Below are 19,825 nucleotides of genomic sequence, written 5' to 3'. Positions count from 1 at the left end.
CTGTATTTAGTAAAATCACTTTTTAGTTATTTAATTAACTCAGAGTATGTGTTAATACCTGGGGTGGGGCAAATAGCTGTGAATATCTCTATCAGTGTTTTAGAGGGTGAACAATTTGAGTTTACCCTGTATAAGCTTTATACAGGATAAAATGGATTTATTTGGGTTTAGACACAATTGGGAGTTGGGCATCTGAGTGTTAAAGACAAGAACACTTCTGTAAACTGCTTTCAGTTAAGCCTGGAACTGTTAGGGGATGTGGTTCAGACCTGAGTCTGAGTTTCCAGCAGGCTAGTGGGTCTGGCTCAAACCAGGCAGGGCACTGAAGTCCCAGGTTGGCAGAGCAGTAAAGCAGGGGCAGAAGAAGTCTTGGCACATCAGGTAGCAACCCCCAGAGGGTTTCTGTGATCCAATCTGTCACACATGTCACAAAAACTGTTCCAGGATTTTAAACCCAGCCTCTCTGGCTTTGTCTAGAGTAGATGTTTTCTTTTGGAAATCTCCCACCAGTGTACCCACACAGGAGCAGCCACAATTGGAGCACTAGGATGGACAGGAATCAGGCAATTAACTCTACCACCGCAATACATCTAGATGTGCTGTAAATGACATGGTGGTAAAAACATCAATGTCCCATTTGTGTGACTACTACACAAGAACTGGGGCAAATTTTCTCTGAGGAATAGAAAATTCATAGAAAAATACATTTTTCAGGGCACCAAAACTATCTTCTATATCGGAGCAAATTCAATGAGTACTTTTGCCCCTCAAAATTATTTTTCCACATTTTTTTTAATTAACCACTTTGGCATTTCATTTCAAAATGGTACTGGACACAAAATGTTTTCAATGAGAAAAACGGGGGAGGAGGAATCAGTTTTTGTTCAAAACACCATTTTAAAAATTATTTATTATTATTGTTGTTTTCTGTTAGGCCACTGAACTGAAAACTCAGTTATTTTTTCATCATTTGGCTATCCACTCCATCCTCTCTACCCCACCTGGGGCTGAGCCAGTGTTAGTTCAATGTGGGGGCAGAGAAGAGACAAAGCTTTCCTTCCGCAGGGCAGCACTTCACCCCAAGGGACTCTCTCATGCACAGTGAGAGGGAGATGTGGTTTCTGGGGTGAATTCAAGGACACACGGACACACACACGCAACCTGATACATTCTGCAGATCAAGAGTAATAAAACATTTGCTGCAGTTTGTGTTCCTCTACATTTATCCAAAGTATCTCATTAGGTAATGTGCATGCAATTTCACATAGAGCAGCACACGCTCCCTGTCTCTCTCCTCCCACCCCCTGCCCTTGGGCTGGAAGAATCAGTTCCTGGCCCGGTCCCAGGGTGTTAGCTCTCACTGAGCTGGCTCGGCTCCTTCAGGCGCTCAGGGGAGCAGAGACTGGAGGGGGCAGGATGGGCAGCAGCTCTGGGACTTGCAGACCCCCACCAAGGAGCAGAGCTGGGGGGAGGAGGGGCCATTGGTGCAGAGTCACTATCCTGCCCGGCCTCAGCCCTTTCCCCTGGGTCTCTCCCCATAGGCGGCAGGTTTTTATAATTTTTGGTGGTGCCCAAAATGGTGATGCCTCCCCCCTACTCCCACTCTGTAAGCTGATATATATATTTTATTAAATAGTGTAAACATGGACTAGAAGCTGTAAGCATTTAAGTTTCGCTTTATTGCACAATATCACTATCAGAAAAACCCATTGTTGATTATTAGTGGTCCTACAAATCAAGAATTTGTTGCTGGGATAAAATGAATCTACAACGCATCGGCGCCACAAGATTACAAGTGTCAATTAAAAGTGGAAAGGCAGAAGCAGCGCTTGCCTGATTCAATATACAGTGTTACATTTTGTGGGAATGTTCTTAATGTTTTCTCTGAATACGGTGTGGGTGCCTCAGCTTCCCTTGCAAGGTGCCAACTGAAGGTGTTGGGGATAAAGAGATCAGGTGGCCTCCTTGTCCGGAAGAGAGACACAGGCCAGAGGAGGGAGTGTCAGTTTGGAGGTGGCTGGAGAAATGGGGAGAGGCCCAGAACTTGGGTCTGGGCTCCCCACCCCCCCCAAGATGGAGCTGAGGGGTCCTGTTTTCTGTACCTACAAGCTCTGTTCTAGATTGTGATCCTGTTATCTAATAAACCACCTGTTTTACCGGCTGGCAGAGAGTCACCTCTGACTGCAGAGTTGGGATGCAGGGACCTCTGGTTACCCCAGGACCCCACCTGGGCGGACTCACTGCAGAAAGCGTATGGCATGGAACGACATGCTGAATGCTCTAAGGTCAGACCCACGAAGGTGTAAGTTTCTTGCTCTGGAGACAGTCTGCTCAGAGAGAGGAGGCACCCCCAGAGTCCTGACTGGCTTTGAAGGAGTGGTTCCAGAGCATCCCAGCATCCCCTTCCACACCATGCGCTTCCCGGAAGTCCGCACAGGCACTAACACTCCCTCCTCTGGCCTTTGTCTCTTTTCCAGGCATTAGGAGGCCACATGAACTCTTTGTTCTCAAACACCTTCAGTTAGCACCTTACAGGAGAGCGGCCCAGGCCACCAGTTGCCCGGAGACAGGGTTTCAGCCATTCTCTATGCAGACAGCATCACACTGGCCCTCTAGGGCTCTACAACAATCACACCCCCTTACCCCACCATCTAGATTAAGAAATGCATAGGGGAAACTGAGGCACCTACACAGTTCAGAGAAAACATTAAGAACATTCCCACTTTGTAACACCTGTATACAACTAGTTATATACTTTAAAGGGTATAAAATAATCAAGTATTGTGCTAAACACAATGATACTAGTTAGTAGGGGAAGCAAAAGTGGATGGGAACCTGGGAGGCAGTGACCATGAGACGGTTGAGTTCAGGGTCCTGACACAAGGAAGAAAGGAGAGCAGCAGAATACGGACCCTGGACTTCAGAAAAGCAGACTTCGACTCCCTCAGGGAACTGATGGGCAGGATCCCCTGGGAGAATAACATGAGGGGGAAAGGAGTCCAGGAGAGCTGGCTGTATTTTAAAGAATCCTTATTGAGGTTGCAGGAAAAACACATCCCGATGTGTAGAAAACAATAGTAAATATGGCAGGTGACCAGCTTGGCTTAACAGTGAAATCCTTGCTGATCTTAAATGCAAAAAAGAAGCTTACAAGAAGTGGAAGATTGGACAAATGACCAGGGAGGAATAAAAAAATATTGCTCAGGCATGCAGGAGTGAAATCAGGAAGGCCAAATCACCCTTCCAGTTGCAGCTAGCAAGAGATGTTAAGAGTAACAAGAAGGGTTTCTTAAGGTATGTTAGCAACAAGAAAATCAAGGAAAGTGTGGGGCCCTTACTGAATGAGGGAGGCAACCTAGTGACAGAGGATGTGGAAAAAGCTAATGTACTCAATGATTTTTTTGCCTCTGTCTTCACAAACAAGGTCAGCTCCCAGACAACTGCATTGGGCAGTACAGTATGGGGAGAAGGTGACCAGCCCTCTGTGGAGAAAGAAGTGGTTCAGGACTATTTAGAAAACCTGGACGAGCACAAGTCCATGGAGCCAGATGCGCTGCGTCTGAGGGTGCTAAAGGAGTTGGCAGATGTGATTGCAAAGCCATTGGCCATTATCTTTGAAAACTCATGGCAAACAGGGGAGGTCCCAGATGACTGGAAAAAGGCTACTGTAGTGCCCATCTTTAAAAAAAGGGAAGGAGGAGGATGCGGGGAACTACAGGCCAGTCAGCCTCACTTCAGTGCCTGGAAAAATCATGGAGCAGGTCCTCAAGGAATCAATTCTGAAGCACTTAGAGGAGAGGAAAGTGATCAGGAACAGTCAGCATGGATTCACCAAGGGCAAGTCATGCCTGACTAACATAATTGCCTTCTATGAGGAGATAACTGGGTCTGTGGATGAGGGGAAAGTAGTGGATGTGTTATTCCTTGACTTTAGCAAAGCTTTTGATACTGTCTCCCACAGTATTCTTGACGGCAAGTTAAAGAAGTATGCTGGATGAATGGACTGTAAGGTGGATAGAAAACTGGCTAGATCATCAGGCTCAATGGGCAGTGATCAACAGCTCCATGTCTAGTTTGCAGCTGATTTCAAGCCGAGTGCCCCAAGGGTCGGTCCTGGGGCCGGTTTTGTTCAATATCTTCATTAATGATCTGGAGGATGGTGTGGACTGCACTCAGCAAGTTTGCAGATGACACTAAACTAGGAGGAGTGGTAGATACACTGGAGGGTAGGGATAGGATACAGAGGGACCTAGACAAATTAGAGGACTGGGCGAAAATAAACCTGATGAGGTTCAATAAGGACAAGTGCAGAGTCCTGCACTTAGGACGGAAGAATCCCATGCACTGCTACAGACTACGGACCGAATGGCTAGAAAGCAGTGGTGCAGAAAAGGACCTAGGGGTTACAGTGGACGAGAAGCTGGATAGGAGTCAACAGTGTGCCCTTGTTGCCAAGAAGGCTAATAGCATTTTGTGCTGTATAAGTAGGGGCATTGCCAGCAGATCGAGGGACATGATCATTCCCCTCACACCTGGAGTACTGTGCCCAGTTTTGGGCCCCACACTACAAGAACGATGTGGAAAAATTGGAAAGAGTCCAGCGGCAGGCAACAAAAATGATTAGGGGGCTGGAACACATGACTTACGAGGAGAGGCTGAGGGAACTGGGATTGTTTAGTCTGCAGAAGAGAAGAGTGAGGGGGGAATTTGATAACAGCCTTCAACTACCTGAAGGGGGGTTCCAAAGAAGATGGAGCTCAGCTGTTCTCAGTGGTGGCAGATGACAGAACAAGGAGCAATGGTCTCAAGTTGCAGTGGGGGAGGTCTAGGTCAGATATTAGGAAATCCTTTTTCACTACGAGAGTGGTGAAGCACTGGAATGGGTTCTCTAGTGAGGTGGTGGAATCTCCTTCCTTAGAGGTTTTTAGGGCCCGGCTTGACAAAGCCCTGGCTGGGATAATTTAATTGGGAATTGGTCCTGCTTTGAACAGGGGGTTGGACTAGATGACCTCCTGAGGCCCCTTCCAACCCTGATATTCTATGATACTCTAAACTGACCACCAAATTTAAGTTGCGTGTTTTTCCCTTCAGGTGAGGACTCTGGGTGAGGCTGGGAATGAGGAGTTCACAGTGCAGGAGGGTGCTCAGGGCTTGGGCTCAGGGTTGGGGTGCTGGGGGCACAGGCTCTGGGGTGGGGCAGGGCTGAGGATAAGGAACTTGGGGTGCAGACAGGCTGCCCCAAGGCTAGGGCCAGAGAGGACTCCCCCCTACCCTTCCCTACTGGTAGCAGCAAGCTCCAGGGGAGGGACCCCTTCTCTCCCCAGCCCCAGTCACTGCACATGCTCCTAAGGCCCCTCTCAGGTCCAGAAAGCCCACTCACCTCCCCTATGGTGGGTACTGGGGGGGAGCATTGCCATCACGTGTGGCCTCCCCTGCTGCTGCCCCTCACCGGGGATAGGGCTGTCCCTTGCCCAGCATGGTGCAGGAGTGGGGACTGCAGGGTGGTGCCTGGGGGGTGGGGGGCAGGGTATCACAAAATTCACCCAAGCCCCAGCTGCTCAGGTCTAGGAAGCTCCCCTCACCAGTGGTGTAGCCAGGTTCTAACATTATCAGGGGGAGCGAACACATTAAAAAAGATGCCACCCGACATATCCAATTACTAATCAGGTAGTAGGGTTTACAGTGCTATAACAAGAGATTATGCTATTACCATTATCCAGTCAGCTTGCACACTACTATTTTGAATTAGGGATAATTCACAGAGAGAGAAAGAAAGAAGAAAGCTGAATTTAGAGAACAATTATTAACCAGATTCCTGGTTATCCACCAGCCACTTTGCTCCAGTCCATAGCACAAAGCACCATAAACCCAGTAGAATCTGGCCAAGAGACTATTCACCTCAAATTGGCATCTGCTACACAGCCCCCTGCCCTCAGTCACCACTATTCAGGAGATGCTAAGTGAAAAGGTGGTATTGCTGAAGTATTTAGCAGGCAATTGAAAACTCTATAGAGTCCCTGAGAACGTTGCTGAATTCTGAGCACTGGGTCTGCAGCTAGTCAGCAGTGAGACTGAGGAGAAATAACTGGCACCTTAAAGCACCTTTACCCCCCTTCCTTCACAAGCTGCACTAAACACAGTTTCACAGCCCCAGGCACAGCACGGGGGGGGGGTAACTATAGGGAGGCAATAACCCAAAGTTGCTCCTTTGCCTCCTGCTCCCTCAGCCCCCTCCGCTGAAGAGAGACTAGAGAAAAAACATCCCCCCGCCCCCCGTTTTCCTTCCTTCTCCACTGGCACCAGCTGGGCTTCAGAGCCCCCTTCCCTGCCGCGCGGCCGCCCTGCTCTGCACGGGGCTGCCTGGGACCAACGGGGCTTCTGCTCCTCAGTCCCCTGCCACACTGCGGGGGCTGCACTGCTGCCCCTTCCCCTCCCGGCAAAGCCCACCCCGGCTCAGGGAGCCAGGCAGCTGCGGGCGGGCGCCTCCTCCTCCTCACCCCCGGGGAGCCCGGCAACCAGCCGACGCTGCCTGCAGCCGAGGAGCCAGCAAGCAGGGCTGGGGATGCAGGAGCGTGGTGCGGAGCAGAGAGCCAGCTGGCAGCCATACACAAAACCTGGCTCCAGATTCCGAGTCCGGAGCCCAGTGCTGACTGACTGGAAAGACATCGATTTTGGAAATGTGCTCAGAGGGGAGCGACTGCTTCCCCCCCACTACGCTACTGGGTGGGAGGAGGGATGCTCCAGGGCAGGGAGTGGTGGTGGTGGCGGCAGGGGCCAGTGCCCGCTCCAGGCAGGGCCAGGGGAGAAATCCAGCTCCAGATATTGGTGGAGCACAGCCCCCAGCCCTGAATATTCCTGGTGCTGGGGCACCTGGAGCCCATATAACCTGCCGCCTATGCTCCCCTCATCTGTAGGCTCTGGCTCAGGGGCTGGTGTCAGCTGAATACGAGTACTGTGAAAAGGAATCTAGGGGTTCTAGTGGACCACAAACTGAATATGAGTGAACAGTGTAACACTGTGGCACCTTATAGACTAACGTCTGTTAGTCTATAAGGTGCCACAGGATTCTTTGCTGCTTTTACAGTGTAACACCGCTGCAAAAAACCCCAGATCACTACTCTAGGATGTCCGCTCTACTCTGCGCTGATTAGGCCTCACCTGGATTATTGTGTCCAGTTCTGGGCGACACATTTCAGGAAAGATGTGGACAAATTGGAGAGAGTCCAGAGAAGAGGAACAAAAAAATTAAAGGTCTGGAAAACATGACCTTGGAGAGAAGTGGCATCTTTTTACAAAAGCTGTTTGTACCTATTGGGTTTCCGGGAAGTGGGCAGACAGCAGTCCACTGCTAAAGGATCCCTCCCCAGTCTAAGGGGAGGCTCTACAGGAGCTCAGAACCCAACTGATTTCGGGGGACAACTAATAAAAACCAGGGACAGAAGTGCGGTCAAAGGGTCATAAGAAGGGAGCCTGACAGGGAGACCGAGCAGAGAACCCTGGACAGTGCCCACTGCTCCTCGAAGGCATCAAGGGAGCCAGTGGATGCCGCCCAGAGGAACTCCACCTGGATATGTGAATGGACAGAGGACCGGAAACAAGCTCTACAGTCACAGGAGTCTCCATCAGCCAACCTCCTCTCCCTGGTTGCGTAGATGGCCATTTTAGCCAGGGCGAGGAGGAGGTTGACCAGGAGGTCCCGCGACTTTTTGGGGCCATGGATGGGAAGTGCATAAAGAAGGAGATGAAGGGGAAAAAGTGCAGCCAGAAATGCAGCAGTATTTTGGTGAGGAGCCGGTATAGGGGCAGCAACCTGACGCACTCTAAGTAGACATGCCCCAGGGTCTCCCTCATGCCGCAGAAGGGGCAGGAGTCTGGGACAGGGGTAAACTGCGCCAAATACATGCCAGTGCTCACGGCCCCATGAAGGAGCCGCCAGCTGATATCCCTGGCTAGCCTTGGGACCAAGGTAGAGTATAGGTTGGCCCACCGGGGCTCCTCACCCTCCAGAGGTGGCAGGAGGTCCCGCCACTTTGTGACAGGGTGGGACACAAGGGTGAGGAAGTGAAGGGTGTGGAGCACGAGCGTGTAGAGATATTTCCTTGGCTCAGTTTGGAAGCAGACTGGCTGCAGATCGTGCAGCCGGCTTGCGGAGAAGGGGCGGGGCAGCTGCTCGAGTTCACGGGGCAGGGACTAGATGAAAAGTTCTGGAGGACCCGGGGTGGTGGGTGGAGGACCCGGTCAAGGTAGGCCCGAGCAGCGGGCAGCAAAGCGGCCTCCACCTCCTGTAGTATGCGCCGGGTAGTACAAGGTCTGGAGAGCCCCACACGCCGAGCGAGCGTCAGGGGATCCAGCCAGTCTCCCCGGTCTTAATCCAGGAGGTCTCCGACCCTGGTAGCTTCTGCCAGGAACAACCTCTGGCACACCGCAGGGGACTCCGCCACCTGTACATGGAGCTGGGGGTTGTGTAGCACGGGCTCCGCAAGGAGATCCGCCCCCTTGGTGGCCACCACGGACAGGGTTGCAGAGAACAGCCTCCAGGTCCAGAGGAGGTCCTGGTAGAAGACCGGTAGCCCAGAGAGGTCTTGCGGAAGAGCCCCTTGGATCAAGATAAAGGAGCTGCCGGTTGTATAGGAGCCCTCGGAAGTGGCACAGAAAGGCATGCACCCGTGGTCTGCATGCCGGACTACCTGCACCATAAAGAAGCCTCTGCAGGGCCTGGAGGTGGAAGACGTGGACCTGAGTGCGTAGACTCTTCAGACCCTGCCCTCCTTCCTCCAGGGGCAGGTGGAGGACCCATGCGGAGACCCAGTGCAGTCCTGGCCAGAAGAACTCCAGAACCACCTTCCGGAGGTCGGCCAGGAAGCCCAGGGCCAGGACCAGGGTTTGAGCCATTACCAGAGCATGGACAGGACTAGTTGATTGAGCACCAGCGCCCTCCCTTGAAGGGAAAGGCACCGGAGGAGTCCTGTCCATTTCTGGAGCTGCTCCCTCACCCTACCCTGCAAACCTTGCCAGTTCTCCGGCAGAGACGGATGCGTGGCAGAAAGGTAAACACTGAGATAGAGGAGCGGACCCACGCTCCACCGGATGGCCTGAAGCGTGGGGGGGGGGGGGAGGGAGCTCGCCTGCCACTCCTCCCCAACCACCAGGCCAGAGCTCTTGACCCAGTTGACCCGGGTGGAGGGGGCCGCCGAGTACACAACCCGGCAAGCCTCCACCTGCACCAAGTTGCCCGGGTCCTGGACCACGAGGAGCACATCGTCGGAGTATGCCGACAGGACCAGCCGCAGCTCCGGCTCCTGAAGCACCAACCCCGTCAACCTCCTGCGGATACAGATTATCAAAGATGCTATGGCCCGGGACGGTGTAGGTCTGGTCAGATCATGTCCTCCAGCACAGCCCCCAGCCGCAGCGAGATGGTCTTGGCTATGATTTTGTAGTCCGTGCTGAGGAGCGAGACGGGACGCCAATTCCGTAAGTCGCGGAGGTCCCCCTTCTTTGGCAAAAAGGCGAGCACAGCTCACCTGCACGAGAGAGGGAGGACCCCGCTCTGCAAGGACTCGGCCCAGACAGTGACCAGGTCCGGGCCGAGGACGTCCCAGAATGCACGGTAGAACTCCACAGTCAGCCCGTCCATACCCGGAGACTTGTTGGTGGGCATATGATGGAGGGCTTCTGAGAACTCGGCCTGAGAGAGAGGCAGCTCTAGTTGGTCCCGGTCACCCACGCTGACCGTCGGAAGCCCGTCCCAGACCATTCTGCAAGTGGCAGGATCTGTCGGATCTGTGGAGAAAAGGTGCTTATAGAAGGTCCTGGCCCTCTCGCACATATCCATCTGATCCGTGAGGGGGGTGCCATCCTCTGCCAGAACGCAGGTGATGTGCTTCTTGGCCCCTCCCACTTTTTCTCCAGGGCGTAGAAGATGCGGGAGCTGCGATCCATCGCCCGAAGGAGGCGGATGCGGGATTGAAGAAAGGTGCCCTGGACCCGATGGTTTTCGAGGACCCGGAGTTCCTCCCACTTCTCCTGGCACACTCTGCAAATGGATGGATCCTCGGGGCTGGCGGCCAGATGCCTCTCCAGCTCTAAGTCCTCCCATTTCAGCTGCTCTATTGCCGCATCCCTCCTTTGTCTGGCACCCCAGGTGTGGTCACGGCAGAAGAGCCGGGCATGCACCTTTCCCACATCCCACCACTGCCATGCCGAGGGAAAGGCACGCCGCTGCCCTCGCCAGGCCAGCCAGAACTCCCGGAAGGATGCCACGAAGCCCGCATGCTCCAGCAAGCTGTTGTTAAAATGCCAATAGGCCGGCCCCGGCCTCTCCGCACAGAAAGAGGCTGTGAGCGTGACGAGGTGGTGATCCGAAGAAGGGGCCTGCCGGATGCTGGAGGACTGGGCCCATGAAAGATGGAAACGTGACAAATAGATGCGGTCCAACCAGGAGTGGCACAACCGATGGGCTTCCACCCGGACATAGGTAAACGTGGAGACCTCGTCCGGGTGGTGGTCGTGCCAGACGTCCACTAGGGAGTGATGGTTGACAATCTCCTGGAGGACACTGTAGAACTGATGTGAATTAAATTGTTTTTAGTTATTCACTATATCATTGTAACTTTTGTTCACCATTCATTACACTTGCCATTTTGCCTACATTGTAATTTCTGTGCACTATTGTAATTCAAAACCCATTTTAAAATGCTTACTCCATTTTGTGGAAGGCTTGTACTGCAGCCTTCATTTTTGCGAGCCATGCTGTAAATTTTACTAGTTTAGATGTGTGAATGAGGTATGTATGGGTGATAGAATTAACCTCCAGCGCCAGCCTGTCCCGATGATAAAGTTCAAATACCAATGGCGGGACCTAGACAACAGCCCTAAACAGAGTAAGACACATCCACCCTAAAAAGAAAAGGACAAAAGAAACAGAAGGAAGATCAAAGCCAGGTTCAAGGCTGAAAGTCACGCCTGCAATTGACAGGTGATCAATCACCAAACCCGGCAGCAGTGTGACACAGCAAGACCTATAGATTTTGAATCCAAACTAAAAGCTTATAAAAAAGAAAGGTGAGATGAGAGACTTTGGGTAACGTTCTGCTATCAACATCAAGGGGCATCGGTGCGCACCCAACAGAGACCTGGCTCCTCCTCATGCCCAGCTTTCCTGGCCAGTTAGTTGCCATGAGCTACGATCCCCAGCTGCGAACTCAAGCCACGAACTCAAGATACAATCAGGACTGGTAACTATCCAGCAGCTGCAGAACGTATGTACTTACGTGTGTATATATTAAGGTATTTGCTAGTAGTTATAGACCATAATAAATGTGGCATCTTTGTCTTGACCCCTAAAATAATCATGTGTAGTTTTGTCTGTACAATGTTATTGGTGGAGAATGCAAAGGGAGAGCAAGCATAGGAGCGGGCCAGTTTTCAATCAGAGAAAAAAAAATGTTGACTGACTTTCCTATAGCCCTGTTACTGCTAAATAGAGCCCTCCAACAACTAATGTGCTCATCTCCTTACTAGTGTACAGAGCAGGGGTCGGCAACCTATGGCACATGTGCCAAAGGTGGCACACGAGCTGATTTTTGATGGCATGCAGCGGTGGGCTGAGCGGCTCAGCCCGCCACTGCTCTGGGGTTCCAGCTGCTGCCCATTGCCACTCGGGGTCTTGGCTGCCAGCTCCACTCAGCACCTGCTGCTTGGCTGGGGACCCCCAAGGAACCTCAGGCTGGCAGCAGGCTGAGCAGTCTGACAGCTGAGACCCCTGCTGAGCCACTCAACCCGCTGTTGGCCTGGGGTTCCATTCACTCAGCTGGCAGCGGGCTGAGCGGGACTAAATTCAATGAAATAGGAAAACCAGAGCAATTAATGATAAAGTGCAAGAACCTAGAGCAGTAGTCCCCAACATTTTTTCATCTGGCAGGTGCCAGATAAAGGACCTTGGTGGTGGACAAGCATCCGCCAAAATGCCGCCAAAATTCGGCGGCATTTCGGAGGTGATGCCTCTGGATGACTCTGCTTGTCGGTGGCAAGCAGTGTCATCCAGAGGCGTCGGTGCCAAAATGCCGCCAAATTTTGGCAGCATTTCGGCAGATGCTCCTCCTCCAGCCAGTATGCAGGTGCATTGAGAGGCTTCTGTGGGTGCCATGGCGCCTGTGGGCACCGCGTTGGGGACCCCTGACCTAGAGAGCCTCCTGAAGCACACAGTGATCATTTTGATTTAAATGGACTTGAACTGTACAAAGAATTGAGTTGTTGCCACATGCAAAATCGATGGACAGTGTACTGTATTCATACCAGAAAACTTGTGTACATTGCCACTCGTATTCTACTGACAATTCCTGTAACAGTAGCATCAGGAGAACAGAGTTTCTCAAAACTAAAGCTCATTAAAAACTCTCTCTGCTCTACAATGAGTCAGGAACACTTGACTGGTCTTGCTATTCTTGCAATCAAACAAGACATCACTTTAAGAATGTCATCATATGACAAAGACACTGATTTTGCAGCCAAAAAAACCAGAAAGATTAGTTTTTAATTAAAAGCAATCCTTGTTTCAATACCTCTTCATATAATTTCCAATGAAATGTTGACAAATTTAAAAAGTATTATTTGCATCATTCTGTCAAATCAGAATTTTTTTCCTATAGTGCTACTTTTTAGTGCTAGTTCATCAGCATTACAGTGTGCTTAATTAAGTTAAACTGGTTTTAACAACATGCATGTGGCAAGTTTTCCAATACTGCAAGCTTATGTTTGTGTTGCTAAGAGCAAGACAAGCACAGGGGCACCAGTTTAATAATCCCACCTAGGACACCATAAATCTTAAGGACGGCCCTGTTGCAGGGCATGGTAAAGAGGTTAACAATAGAACAAAGTAAAGCTCTCCCCATGCGAATCCCTTATCCAGCACTTTAAACAAAGGCTTGGATTTGCAAACTGCCAGATAGCAGCGGTAACGGCAGGACAGTGGGACTTTGATCCCCAGAGTGATGTGCCTGACTGGGAAGATGCCCCCGAGGGAATCTAGCGAGGTGTGAGAAAGAGCTATACGGAACAGCAATCCTGAGCCCCAGGGGGTCGTTGCAGCCATTAACAGAATTACTGTAACAAGAACAGACACAGCTGCAGGGACTAGCACAGCTACTACAATCGTCCCCGTATCAGCAGCAGATCTCCAAGCTTTGGCAAAGATGCTTGGACTGGGAAAATTTCTCAAAATGGACTCTATGTGCTACAATTGGCAAGCAGAGAAGATTCAACAGTCTGAGCTTAAATGCCTCATGACTACCTGTGCAGCACACAAATTACAGGGAGTCATGGATCGAATGACAAGAGAAAACAGGGAAAACAATACTTTCCTATCCCTGTTTGTAAGCCTAGGGGAACAAATGAGTCGCTGACACCTGATGGTACAGGCGGGCAGCATGATGTAGGAACCTGAAGACGACCCTGAAGGGTACCTATCCCACTGGGAACTAATGCAGGTCATGGCAGGCATCACCTGCCCTGAAAATGCCCAAGGAGCCCTTGCAAATAACCCTGACACTGTAGCATACGACACAGACGCCCTGAAGGACTGTGCTGCGACTCTTCTCCCTTACTATGCCAATAAGCTCGGCATCTGGGCACCTAACCAGCCCACGAGCATGACTGAGCTCTGAGATCTAATCAAACAGATCACCACTCATTCCAGCCCTGCACTCCAAATAAAAAAAGAAAGAGCTCCCTTCGTGGCTGCGCTTGAGCAAATAACTTACTCAAATGAGAGCGGCCGTATGGGAAGAGGGGGCTCCTGAGGTCGGTACCGCAGACAGGGGAATCATAAGCCATGGGGACATTATTCACATTCAAACCCCCGCCCTTCTGTAAAAAATAATAATTTCCAAAGACATGAAGGTGAGGGACAGAACTTCTATGACTCCCAGATCCGCCGATTGGCTTGGCGGGCAGTAATGCGACAAGGAGGTGATTGGGAGCACTGGGATGGAGTACCAACTCGAGATTTAGTCCAAGAAGCCCTACAAGCACAAGAGAATCGGGGGGGAGGGGGTGTGTGACTAGCATAGCCGCAAGTGCCTCTCCGAGCAGTCAGAACTAGGGGGGCCTGCTGGACACGAGCACCCCACATAATACAGGAGCACAGCAATGGGGGCTCATCGATAAAATGTCCTGGGACTCTGGAGGGAGACCGTACATTTATGTCCAGCAGGAGAATCGCGCTCCTGCACTAGCTTTAATTGATACTGGAGCTGCTGTCTCTAATTAAAACCGCTCCACAGGCAGGGGAGAGAGTGAAGCAAGTCACTTTAAAATCTTTTCAGGGAAAACCAAGTACAGGCTGGGAATGAGCACAGGTCCCATTTTCAATACATGGTTTTAAAACAAAAGGGAACTTAATTCAGACCCCTGACATGACTGATGAAATTATTTTAGGAGCAGATTACCTGTATCATAACATAATAATCGATTTACCTGGGGCATATTATGGAAACTAGAAATCCCCTCTGACTGCTCCAAACAGGGGAAGCAAGATATCATTGTACCCAAAAGGGGGAGGTAAAGTTGTTGCTGCTCTCACTACAGAGCAAGCCGAGGAGTGGTGCTCAAAATTCCCCATGGTCTGGACACAAAGCAAAACCGATTGTGGAAAGATCAATGCCTGTGTTAAAATTGTAGGTGAATTGGTACCCCCTCAAAAACAATATCCCTACCCAAAGGAAGCAGAAGCCCAACTGATACAGCCTATACAGGACTTGGAACAACAGGGAGTTATTAGAAAAACTAACTCTCCTTTTAACTCTCCCATGTGGCCAGTTTTAAAGGCAGACGGGAAGTACTGGTGGTTAACTATAGAAGGATTAATAAAAGGGTCTGTATCCATGGCCCCAAATGTATCAGATATGGCACAGATTATACAGAAAGTACAAGCCACCTCCAAATACTTCTCAGTGATCGACTTGGTTAACTGCTTTTTTGCCTTACCCCTACACCCAGAGTCACAGGATAGGTTTGCATTCACCATAAAACACCAACAATTTGCATTTTGCCAACTACCATGGGGTTTTCACAATTCCCCCACTATTGCACACCGACATGTAGTAGATACGTTGGATCATCTAAACAAGCAGGAAAGATCGTTTGTCTTCTCCTATGTTGATGATAGTCTGATTTTTGAGGACACCAGGGAATAAGTACAGAAACTTACTGAAAATGTTTTGGCATTAATCCAAGAAACAGGGTTAAGGTAAATTTAGAAAAAGCACAATTGGTACAACCACAGGTCACTTACTTAGCCCTCGTCCAGACTACCCCGCCGTATCGGCGGGTTAAAATCGATTGCTCGGGGATCGATATATCGCGCCTAATCTAGATGCGATATATCGATCCCCGAGCGTGCTTATATCGATTCCGGAACTCCATCAACCCGATCGGAGTGGACACGGAGAGCCGCAGACATCGATCCCGTGCCGTCTGAATGGGTGAGTAATTCGATCTTAAATATTCGACTTCAGCTACGTTATTCACGTAGCTGAAGTTGCGTATCTAAGATCGATTTCCCCCCCTCGACTGGATGAGCCCTTAGGTATAGTGATTGGGAAGAAGGGGAGGCAAGTGGATCAGTGCAAAGGTGAAAGCATTACTGGATATGTCTGCCCCTACAAATGTGCATTCTTTAAGAGTTCTGTGGGGTGGGTTCAATTTCCTACGGCCATATATCTATAAATATGCAGAGATCACACTTCCCTTATGGAAGTTATTAAAGGAAAAGACACAATGGGAATGGGGACCAGAACAAGAGTCCGCCTTAAATACCTTAAAGCAAAAGGCTGTCACAGCCCCGGCTTTAGCTTCCCTGATGAATCAAAGCCCTTCGTTATCGGACTAGCTGCAAATGAGGTTGCATTAGCAGCTACTCTCTTACAAAACAACGAGGAAGGCAAACTAGTGCCGGTAGCATACGATTCTAAAAAAACTTCAAGGTGCCGAGTTGAATGAGCGTGAATGTTTAGCAGCCATTTGGGCAATCCAGTCCTTTGAATCTCTCACGAGCACAGCACCTATCACAATTCAAAGTACTCATACTCTCCTCAAATATATCTTATCTGGCAAATTGATTGGGAGTAAGGTCTCCAATACACACATGGCTCAATGGACCCTCATCCTGGTCAACAGAGGGGTCATTACGGAAACAATATCTAAATCTGATTTATTAACTGATGCTTTAATTGAAAAAAGGGACTAAGCATGAATTTCCCAAGCTTACTTTAGAACAAAGAATTGCACTCGTGGAGGCACCGCCCCCCCCCTTAAGGGATTTAGACACAGCAGGGCAGGAGAAGCATATCTGGTTTACTGATGGTAGCTTGGTAGTAATTAAAGGGAAAACAGTGTATTAAATATGCTGCCATAAACCTAGAGGAGGACAGAGCAAAGAGTCCTGTGGCACCTTATAGACTAACGGACGTTTTGGAGCATGAGCTTTCATGGGTGAATACCCACTTCGTCAGATGCATGTAGTGGAAATTTCCAGGGGCAGGTATATATATGCAGGCAAGCTAGAGATAATGAGGTAGTTCAATCAGGGAGGATGAGGCCTGTTCTAGCAGTTGAGGTGTGAAAACCAAGGGAGGAGAAACTGGTTCTGTAATTGGCAAGCCATTCACAGTCTTTGTTTAATCCTGAGCTGATGGTGTCAAATTTGCAGATGAACTGAAGCTCAGCAGTTTCTCTTTGAAGTCTGGTCCTGAAGTTTTTTTGCTGCAGGATGGCCACCTTAAGGTCTGCTATAGTGTGGCCAGAGAGGCTGAAGTGTTCTCCTACAGGTTTTTGTATATTGCCGATTTGTGTCCGTTTATCCTTTTCTGTAGTGACTGTCCAGTTTGGCCGATGCCCCTCTGCTAGGTACATTGCTGGCATATGATGGCGTATATTACATTGGTGGACGTGCAGGTGAATGAACCAGTGATGGTGTGGCTGATCTGGTTATGATTCCAATATTTGTCAGTTATTATAGATTCATTTTCAGAGGGGTGGAAGTATTCCCCACTAGAGATAATAGTGCTAGGACTGCAACTAAAAAGCTCTTTACTGAAGTGGTGTGCAGATATGGAACCCCTGAGGTTATAGGCTCAGATAATAGAAGTGCATTTGTGGGGCAAATTTTCACAATGATGTTACACGCCCTAGGGATCACCCAGAAATTCCACATCTTATACCGACCCCAGTGCTCTGGCCAGGTGGAGAGGATGAATCGCACTATTAAAGAAGCACTGCAAAAAGTAGTAAACCATACTGGTAAGGACTGGCCTTAGAAACTACCTCTAATCTTAGCTGCCATTCATAGTAGTGACAGGCTGAGAACTAAGATCCAGCCACACCAAATTCTTTTTGGACAACCAATGAAGTTAATGATTGATCTTGAACATTTTGCTATACACCCAGAGGCTCATCCTACAGCCACTCAGAATGATTATTTCCAAGGGCTAAAACAATTACAAGAGGATAAAACCACATTACAGTACAGGATCAATCAGGCTATTGAACACATGAATGAGAAAATGCAAAAACAAAGAACCAATTAATCCATTTTATGGGAAGTTGGAGATCGGGTAATGTATTTAAAATTGGGTAAGAAGGATCACACCTTAAAATCTAAATGGGTAGGTCCATATTCCATAGCTGACCATCTCAGCCTTCTGGTATATCACGTTGAGAAAGATGGTAAACTTAAATGGGTCCATCTATCCCAGATAAAACTGTTTTCTTAATAGCACGAGCTTCATCTCTTTTAGGTATCACTGTCATCGAATCCCATATAAAGAATCTGGAGAGCTTCAGCTGATTGACTCCAACTGGAGTACTGGTATAATAAACTAATCAACAATTTTATTACCCTCTCACAACCTGCACAAGTGTTTACAGGAGAACACCGGTGGAAAATGATTGAAGGACATAACAAAAATGTTACTATTTTGAGGATTCCTGGCACAATTATTCACCTTGGGAACATCCAATGCGCATTGGAGGATCCAGTGGTTTAATTTTACCACTGGAAACCAGATCCAAATTGTACCAATATCTAACCATACGTTACATGTCTGGGTTAAATATCACACCCTATGACCATGATTGTATATTTGAGGTTAGCTCACCTACCCAGCCTATAATAGATTACAATCATGATTGTCACCCCGTCCTCCCTGGATACCATACATTCCCATCCTTTAAACCAGGATCCTAGAGACTCGGACAATAACAATGTGGGTGAATGAAACCAAATTAATAGGAAGTACAACAGTACGGTTTTTAAATGGTCCACAACCCATAAAAGTACCCTGTACTCATTTGCTTAAGATGCAGCTTCCCATAGAGGCACAAGTGGTGCCATTAATTGTAACCTTACACCTTTCAATAAACTGGACCAGGAATAATTTAACTAATTCAGCCAGAATGTGCACACTATAGCTCCTCCCTATTTGAAGCATGGTTCAAATCCTTACAACCAGAACATCCCTTCCTTCCTCAGCGACGAGGGATAACAGATACCTTGTTAGGAGGTATAGGAGCAGGGACTGGAATTCTAAATTTGGTAGATCTAGAAGCACTGAAAAATAAGGCCAGTATGGTAGAAACATTGCATCATACTATTGTACAAGGGCAAGAGCACCACATCGCAGAATTGGTACAAACTGGGGTAAACATAATGAACTTGCAATGGCATACTTGGAAACATGTTAACCAGGCAGTCTGGGCTCAATATGCCACCATGAGGGACATAACGAACAAAACAACTTTAGCTTTGTGATGTTCTGAACAACAAATATCAGCTATTATGCTGACAGAAAGGGAAATGGACTAGGTACTAGCTAAAGATATGATAGTCTTAACTCCTTTGCTGACAAAACATAAAAATAACCTTTTCCTCCCTTATGTTTCTGGATGATACTAGGACCTGGAATCAAATGTGCACACATCGACGCTCATGGGGCACATCACTATACAAGTAATATGGGTCCAACCCCACAAATATAAAGTTACTCTGTGGTCCTTCATAGCCCTCCCAGTTCTCCAGGGCAGACATCCTTGGGCCCCTCGATTGGTGGGAACATATTTGAAAGAACAAGGGGAAATCATAGACCATCGCTTGTGTTCCAGGTGGACTGCACAACAATGGGTAATTAGAAGAGCCCTGTTCCTTACAACATAAAAGTTTGGCAACTTGTTACTGGGATGAACTAGATAACAGTACCACAAGAGTTTAATTTTGATAGGAAAAGTTGTGTCTGTGCATTTGGATTAGAGAAGCTTGTATGGCAAGACAAATACATCTCAGAACTGCCAGTAGAACAGTGTATGTGTAAAATAACTACGTTAAAAACTCCCACCCTAACCTATTACTTCCCAACTCATGAGGATAAAAGAGCTAACACACTGGATACCAGTAATATTCTAGACTTTAACTTCACTTTGGGGGTCAATTGAACAAATCTATACAAACTAATACAAGAAAATAAACAAATTAGCCAGTTGACTGAAACCACACGGACCCAGGTTCAGACACGCAGTTTGGCTATTTTACATCATGAATCTGAAATATTAAGAGTATCTGCACAAGCAGACCAAATCATGACACACCATTGGTATGATATTTTCAACGGATGGTCTCCCTCTTGGTCTTCAGCTTTAATAATTATGTTACATTCAATTGCTGTTTTCATCCAGCAGCATGTGCCACTCATTATAATTAACATTAAACTTATCAGAATAAAGAAAAGGCTGTACTTTAAGCTAAAACCACAAGCTCACATTGTTTCCCAATTTA

At 48.6% G+C, this 19,825-nt stretch overlaps 1 protein-coding gene across 1 annotated transcript in view; it reads left to right on the top strand.

Annotated features, from left to right (window-relative positions):
* Positions 1 to 19,825, top strand: part of LOC115635683 (zinc finger protein 239-like) — an 811,791-nt gene that overhangs the window by 629,873 nt on the left and 162,093 nt on the right. The gene's annotated exons all lie outside the window — the stretch shown is intronic.

This window comes from Gopherus evgoodei, chromosome 15 (assembly GCF_007399415.2).
Source record: "Gopherus evgoodei ecotype Sinaloan lineage chromosome 15, rGopEvg1_v1.p, whole genome shotgun sequence".
In the NCBI taxonomy this organism is placed as follows: Eukaryota; Metazoa; Chordata; order Testudines; family Testudinidae; genus Gopherus; species Gopherus evgoodei.
This window is presented reverse-complemented; position numbering and strand designations above follow the sequence as displayed.